At 29.7% G+C, this 8,171-nt stretch overlaps 1 long non-coding RNA gene across 1 annotated transcript; it reads left to right on the plus strand.

Moving 5' to 3' along the window:
- The first annotated feature begins 2,703 nt into the window (after positions 1–2,703).
- Positions 2,704–4,211, plus strand: LOC141631045 (uncharacterized). The gene is made up of 3 exons (XR_012537581.1): positions 2,704–2,784; positions 2,888–2,940; positions 4,035–4,211. It is a non-coding gene; the product is annotated as an uncharacterized LOC141631045 (long non-coding RNA).
- The last annotated feature ends 3,960 nt before the right edge of the window (positions 4,212–8,171 follow it).

Below are 8,171 nucleotides of genomic sequence, written 5' to 3' on the forward strand. Positions count from 1 at the left end.
TTAGAGTTTTATAGCCTTACTCTTCATTAAACATTAGATGTTTTGTATAGTTTTTTTCTTAGTTATTATTATTGTATTAATATGTACGACATATTATTTTTATACATAATGAGTATCTTAAGTTTTGTTATTAATTTAATGATTTGTTGTTTGATGACAGGTATGTATGGGTACAATAAACCAAGTTTATTATGATGCTCTCGACAAGTACACCATTAAGGCTGGAATTTTCATTATAAACCCTTCATTATTTGAGTTGTGCTTATTAGAATTAGTAATCGGTAAAAAATATTTATTTTAGATGAACGTATTGCTTATTTTTCACAATCTTAATCATTATTATAATTCAATTATTGTTTTTTCCTATTCACGCTTAATAATTTTTGGATCAAAATTTATTTGTTTGGATATGTAATCTGCGGTACTTTTTATTTTTTCTCAAGTTTTGTGCTGACTCCTAATCCTGTTCCAACACTGAGTAAATAGTTTGTATGCCTCCGATTCTCTGAGGTAAAATACAATAATTCAATGTCAAGCAACCTTGAAAGTAAAACGATTATCTATATAGTTAATTTTTGTATGACGATTTTACTCTACTATTGTTTAAAACGGATGCCCCTAACGTGTAAGTAACCCATACATGCTAAAATCATAATCTTTACTATCCTAAATCAATTTAATATATATCAACTCTAATATCAAACAGATCCAGAATTTACGATATACATATAGAATAGAACGAAAAATATTAAAATCAATTACAATTGTTTGCGTATCCTGTTATTGCAGGTAGAAAATCACCAAATTATATGGCCAACGGACGCTATAAAAACATGTGCATATTATGCCCAAGGTACCACCAATGAAGAGGGAGGGATTATAATAATAAAATTAATGATTAGAGAGTTGAAGGGAGTTTGAACTCTAATGAAAATAAATTACTATTACTAATATGATTAAAATTGTTGAGTATTCGAATTTTGTACGCATATTTAGACCAATTGAGTTTTTTCTCATGTCTATAAGTTTAAAGATTACACCCCAAATAAAATAAGTAAATAAATAATCGGGACGGAGGAACTAATTTATAGTGCCAAAATACACACTTATTATCAGCCGAAAATTAAAAAGAAGTACTTTGTATCTAAAATCTAAAATAAAGGTATAAGAAGTACCATGTGTATAAGAGTCACCCGAGGTGAAAAAATAATTTCCCTATCATATTTAGGTAAAATGTAGAGTAGTTTTACTTACACGCTTTTTGACAAATGTTGTATATGGATATACTCACCCGATATATAAAAAACTAAACCAAATGCAACACGTTCTACTCTTCTATTGAATTCACATTAGTTTGTGATGAAGTTCATAATTCCCTTAAACAGAATTAGAAAACAGAGAAATTAAATATCATCTAAATAAACGTGCCATAATTTTGAGCTCATTTCCTCTCCATTTCCTCAAAAGAAATGGAGAGGCAAGTACCTATTAATGGTCCGGATCGTATCTTGATATCATCTAACGGTTCTAAATTTACGCATAAAAATAAAGGAAAATGTGGGTGAGAGAAGAAATTATTATTTAAGGGGATTGTGAGAGGAAATGGAGAGAAAGGAAATGGAGAGGATCCATTTCCCATAATTTTGACGTTCCACCCACAAGGAGATGCAAGTGTATTTGATAGCCATATACTCATACGTAGTAGTAGTAGTACATTATAACGATGGAGTATACTTTCCGATAATGTAAGAGCTGAGAAAAAACCGTAATTATTATTATTGAAAAACGAATGTATTTATATATAAGAGTGTTGGAGAGTTATATCTAAATTAGAATATAGACGTATAATAAGAAAATCCTAATGAAGAAAATAAAGACGGAATCAAATAGGAAAGTTACTTTTTACCTACTTTTGTAACTTCTTTACTGTTGATCGTGATTCGAGTTAGAATGACTTATTTAATACCCAATTTCATAGTCGTTGTGTCTAAGTTGATAGTACAATTTATATAAGTAATTATTTTATATCTATTTGTACCTGGTTTATTACTTTTTGAAACATTCTTGCTTTTTTTTTTTTGGAAAAGAAGTGCATAAATTAAAGGAAACAGACAAAGTTCGGTTACATTACGGGGGTGGGTCGGGGGGAAGTGGCTCGATGGACGTCAAGAAGTCGTTAGTACAAAGTTGTAGTACAAAAGAAGGAGCGAAGTCTCAATTAAAACTACCATTACAATGAGTAGTATCCTTTAGTGCAGCTTTTGCAAGAGCGTCGGCTACTCCATCTCCGCTACTATTTTTGTGCTTCATCTTAACCATTTGGTTAAGACATCCTCATAGTTGATTATGAAGATTTAACAACTGATTATGAAGACTTTACCAAATGGCCCATGCATCGCACGGGCATTAAATCTAGTCTATATTATTAAAGTAAGCTTTTTTCGAGCGATTATAGAGACTCCAACTTTTACGAACATTTTAGAATTAATTAAATTAAAATTAAAATTACATTAATCTAGATAAACTTTTGAAGTTCCAGCCATGTTAGGACTTATTAGAAGTCTTAGATTAGATTAGCGCCACTTAACTACCAGAACAAATATATTAACGTAAGAATTCTAGCTCAATGTAAAGATCGTGTCCTTATAAATAGAAGGTTTTTCTGATATTCTCAACTCAAATTTCTATTTTTTACCAAAAGGCCGTAAATCATATGCATTGCATCATAGTGTGATTTTTTTGTTTTTGTTTGCCTTAGAGAATCTATCTACATTTATATTTGTGGTAATTAGTATTCATATTAATATTATTGATTGATTGATTGTGTATTTTTCTTCTTACGTATAGTTTTGTGCATACAATTGATGCTTATTCTTTTTCGTCGCAGGTTACACAAAGCTCACATTTTATGGTACATGATCATCTATACGCAATACGCGGGTAAGAATTATTTGTGATCATTATATCTATATATTATGCATTGCATTTGTTTTGTTTAAATCGTTGAATTTAATTACTCCTGATGAAGGTTATGCATGTTTTGTTTTACATATTTTTTTGGTTCTAAGGAATCACGTACTTGGTCGCATTACAATAGACAACTTCTGCGAAAAACTTTCGACCAATAAATTAATGCAAATTGATAACACAATAATAGAAAATAAGGTGGTGTTCCTATAACAATAGAAGTTCACGTACTCTCAAAAACAAAACAAAAAACAATGGAACCTACGGCAAGAGTGTCTATATTAAATAACATTAATATAGTACGGAGTATCAATTATCAATTAATAATTATAAAAGAGATTATATTTAAGGTATAATGAATTTGAGACCCTTTTCATCTTATTTTCCTCCTATCTTTTCTATTTCTTCTTCCAATACGCTAAATAAACTCTTACTTCGTTTATGATATATTGATTGATATGTATATTACTCTATGTGCTAATAGTGTGTTTACTTATTGTGTTAATCGTTATATCATATTGTTTCGTAGCCTATATGCCCATACAAATATACTAATAGTGCAATTTGAATAAAATTCCGTTACAATATGATGTACATATAACATGGTTATTCAATTTAGCATGGAACAAATCCAAATATGATTCTATTGAAAAAGGTAGCATTCGATAGCCTTATTATTTTTATAGCTATTCAATTGCCTGATATTCAAATAAGTTCTGTAAAGTTGGATTTTTTTTAATATCAGTACAATTTTGCGATAGAATTATATCAAATGTTTTTCATGATGTTTTATTCCCTTCTATATAAAATAACATATTTCCTTCCGATGAACTTCAACGATATTCAACTTTGTAGAAGCAAAAGAGTATACAATTAGTTTGATAGCAATATAAAAGTACGTCAAAGGAAAAATTAAAGTTAATTTTACTAAATAAATGGTTTTACGTTTATTTACTCTATCTTTTGTTCGATTGTTTTTTACGTAGTGATGATTACTTTCTAGGATGCTTAATTTCTCGATATTTTTGATAAAATAATTTGATGATATGTGTTTTTGGTGATTTCAGGTCATTAAACAAATGGAATTTGATTGCACAACCATGAAGATACTACGTTGATATATGGTTTTGTTTCTCCTCTTATTTGCATATTGATTCCTTTTTGTTAAGTAAAGCGTACACTTGAATTTGAGAAATCTAAGGACTCCTTTCATAGTTTCATGATAGGTTACTTTTCTTTAATTAAATAAGATCCTGTTTTACGATAAATTTGTGTAAAAGTGTCTTACACAAGTATCTTTCTTCTTTATATATATATATATATATACATGTATTGATGTATGTATCTGTTTGAGGAATTATATATTTACCGTCAATAGTTATCTATTCCATACATTATTCATTTAGATTTGTGAGGTATTTTTTCCCTCTATTAGTTTTCGACTCAGATTTGAAGAAAACAATGATGTTATTTAATGTTGTTGCATATGTACAACGGTTAATAATTCTCAGAAAAAACTTAGATTAATCTACTTTCAGAAATGACGAGTGACTCCCAGTATTGTACGTACTCCGTATTATTCCATGAATTATATTCTACTCCTTGTGATACGAGTTAACGAGTATTACTCCCTCTGTCCCGGTCATTTGTTGTCCTTTTTCATTTTGGGGTGTCTCAGTCATTTGTTGTTATTTCTATTTTAAGAATGAATTTGATGAGTAATTTGATCATTAACATTCAATTTCTTCCACATGTCATTTAGTAATTGGCTCATTTCCCCTTCTTTGATCTTTGTGCCAAAACCAAAGGACAACAAATGACCGAGATAGAGGGAGTATGTTTTAAAAAAATTATGGTAAGATTACTCTGCATGTGTGTAGGCCGCAAGCAAGCGTGTGGTAATGTTTTGAAGGAGTTGTAATTCTGACATGTGCCCTAAGAGTATATGATAATAATCTAATTAGAGAAATTTTGTTGAGAATATTTCATGATAAATTAGAGTTGAAACTCATATTTATCATAATTAGTGTAATAATTTTGATAATCTTTCATTACTTATCTCTTGTAGAGTCCGGAGAAGCTTATCAATATGAATGAGGCATATTTGTCCTACGAAGCTTTCCCTGTTGCTTTTCTGATTTTTAAATATAAAAAGCAATAAGAGTATTAGTACACTTCAAACAATTAATACTACTCCGTATTATATAAAGATGATTTTAATTTGACCTTATTCCCTGTTGCTTTTCTGTTTTTTTAATACTCCCTTCTATTCACAATAAACCTCCCATTTCATTTTGGCACAAATATTAAGGAAACACACTACCCCACCATATAATTAAATTTGGACCACACAAATACACTACCCCACCATACAATTAAATTTGGACCACACAAACACTTACCAAAAAAGGAAATAGGGAAGTTATTGTGAATAGACGGAAAAGGAAATAGGGAAGTTTATTTTGAATAGGAGGGAGTATTTCATTCAACACCTATATGGATTCCGAAGATAATGTCACATCCAATTTAATCACTTGGAATTAAGAGTGATATTAAAATTCAGCCATGGATTACAAAGATAATGTCACATCTAATTTAATTACTTGAGATTAAGAGAAATTTAAATTCAGCTGGTCTCTCTTGTGAGTTGTGACGATTACAAATATGATTACTTATAAAAATTAACCATTCATAAAATATTACCTATAAAATAATGGTTATATTTTCTCATTAAAATGGTCACGATTGGACCCGTCATAATTTCTGACGAAAAAGAGCCCTATCAAAAATGAAAATTTGCAATTTAAATTAGTGACAAAATTTTAGAAGTTGGGCCATGTTTTTTTTTTTTGGATTTAAAGTCAATCTCTTTAAGTTCAATTCAGATCTTATAAGTTTAGTTCAGAAAAGTTGAGCTCTTAAGTTTAGTTCAGTTCCTATAAGTTCAATTCAGAAAAATCAGACTCCTATTAGTTTGGTTCAGCTCCTATACGTTCAGTTCAGAAAAATCATCAAGCTCCTATTAGCTTAGTTCGGCTCCTATAAGTTCAGTTCAGAAAGTTAAGTTCAATTTATACGTCATATAAGTCCAGTTCAGAAAAAGTTAAGCTCCTCAGCAATTGACTCATAGAATATTACAAATAGGCCCGTGCATCGCACGGGCATTAAATCTAGTATATATAAAAGAGAGTTTTTTCGAGCGATTCTAGAGCGTCCACATCATCAAAAATTAATTTAGGAAAGTTTCATAAATAATATTTTTCAGATAAAAAATAAATTGGAGAATCTTTTAATTATTATAATATCTATATTTCCTATTTTATATTCATGAGAAATTTCTAATTTTTATATAAAAACTTTGACATTTCATTTGGCAAAAAAATTTCATTATAAAAATTATGAAGATAATATAATTAGATTCGTGGTAAAAAATTCTTTCATTAGAGTATAGATTTCATATGATTTGCACATATTAAAGATGGTGTACTTCTTAATATGTTATATGTCCCTCATTGAAAAACAATGTTAGTATGATGATTATAATACGTATAAATTATAGAATTGTCCCACATCAAAAGAATAACATAAGGTGGGTGATCATATGATTATAAATAGGAGTCATCATTGAAACCTATATACCAACCAAAACCCTATTGAGTCTCTGAAGTATTGTTTTGGAGTGCTCTTAAGAGTTTATATCATTATCTTTATATATATATATATATAGAGAGAGAGAGAAGGGTTCTTATAAGGCATTTATACCATATAAGGCCCTAAGTCTTTATAAGAGCCCTTGGATGAAGGGATTGAAGGGAGGAGATGAGGAGAGAGGGCGTCTTTTTTAGAGCGAAAAAAAAAAGGAAATGCTGATGGTGTGAGAGAGGGACCACTTTCACTATTTCTGTACTTCCTCCAGTGCATATCCCGCGGATAATAGGAATAAACAAACACAAATATATCATTTTGCATGCTTTCCCTCTTCATTCACCATTCAAAACCTCTCAACAAGCAAAAACCCATAAAAATCCCCACAAAAACGATCCTAAATCTTGTAAAATACAATATAAATCATCAAAAAAATAAGAGAAATTTCAGCGTAAATGTAAAACTACTTCAGTGATCATCAGATAAATAAAGTGGTATGAGATAAAGTACGTTATTGTTCATCCGTTAACATTCATTAGCTTTGTTGAAGCAAAATAAATTGTCATTGTTCATCAGAGAAACAAGCAGGAAATGACAGTCAGTGTTTGTGAAATGGATCATATGCAGATTGAAGTTGCTGTCGATGGTGAGTTGTTTACTTTCTTATTTGTGTCTAGGTTATTATTGTAGCTTGATGTTCAAATATAAAGTGCTATATGTAATTTTGGATTGATGTTCATTATTGTAGGTTGTAGTTATTACATTTGTGTTCATTATTCTTAATGCTGTTGTACTTACTTGGTGTTCATCAGATTTGTTCTTTCATTTTGGTAACTTGTTGTTGATGGCAAAAAATGATGGAAATTTAAAAGCTTTATAAAGTACGAATTATAACTTCAGTGGGTTTTAGTAAAACTCTGACCCAAATATGTATAACTTCAATAATACAGTGTACACATGCAGTTCTTATATTCATCGTGTTATAACTCCGGTGGTTTTTTGTAAAACTCTTTGACAATTTCTGCTGACTTCAAGTAACAAGAGTAATTCAAACCCTAAATTGTGCGTAAAAACTCTTACTAAACAACCAATTTTGATATAGTTATTCATGTTATAGCTGAAGTTATACATTCATTAAGTGAAGTTATAGGATGTGGAGGGTTGTACATTATATGACTAGAGTTATACAGGATATGTCTAGAGTTATACATTGTATGATTAGAGTTATACAGACTGTGTATAGAGTTATACATTATATGCCTAGATTTATACATTATATGATTACAGTTATACACGTTTTGTACAGGAGTTATACAACACATCACATAGTTATGAAAAAAGGGAAATTTTATTAGACAGCTATGAGTTATACAAAAAATATCAAGAGTTATACAAATTGTGTACAACAGTTGTACATCACATGACTGCAGTTATGAGAAAGGCAAAATTTATTACAGTTATGAGTTTTACCAAAAATAACAAAAGTTATACAAATTGTGTACAAGAGTTATACATTCTGTGAAGTACAGTTATCCATATATAGGTAAGAGTTATACATT

The sequence above is a fragment of the Silene latifolia genome, chromosome 2, assembly GCF_048544455.1.
Source record: "Silene latifolia isolate original U9 population chromosome 2, ASM4854445v1, whole genome shotgun sequence".
NCBI lineage: Eukaryota > Viridiplantae > Streptophyta > Magnoliopsida > Caryophyllales > Caryophyllaceae > Silene > Silene latifolia.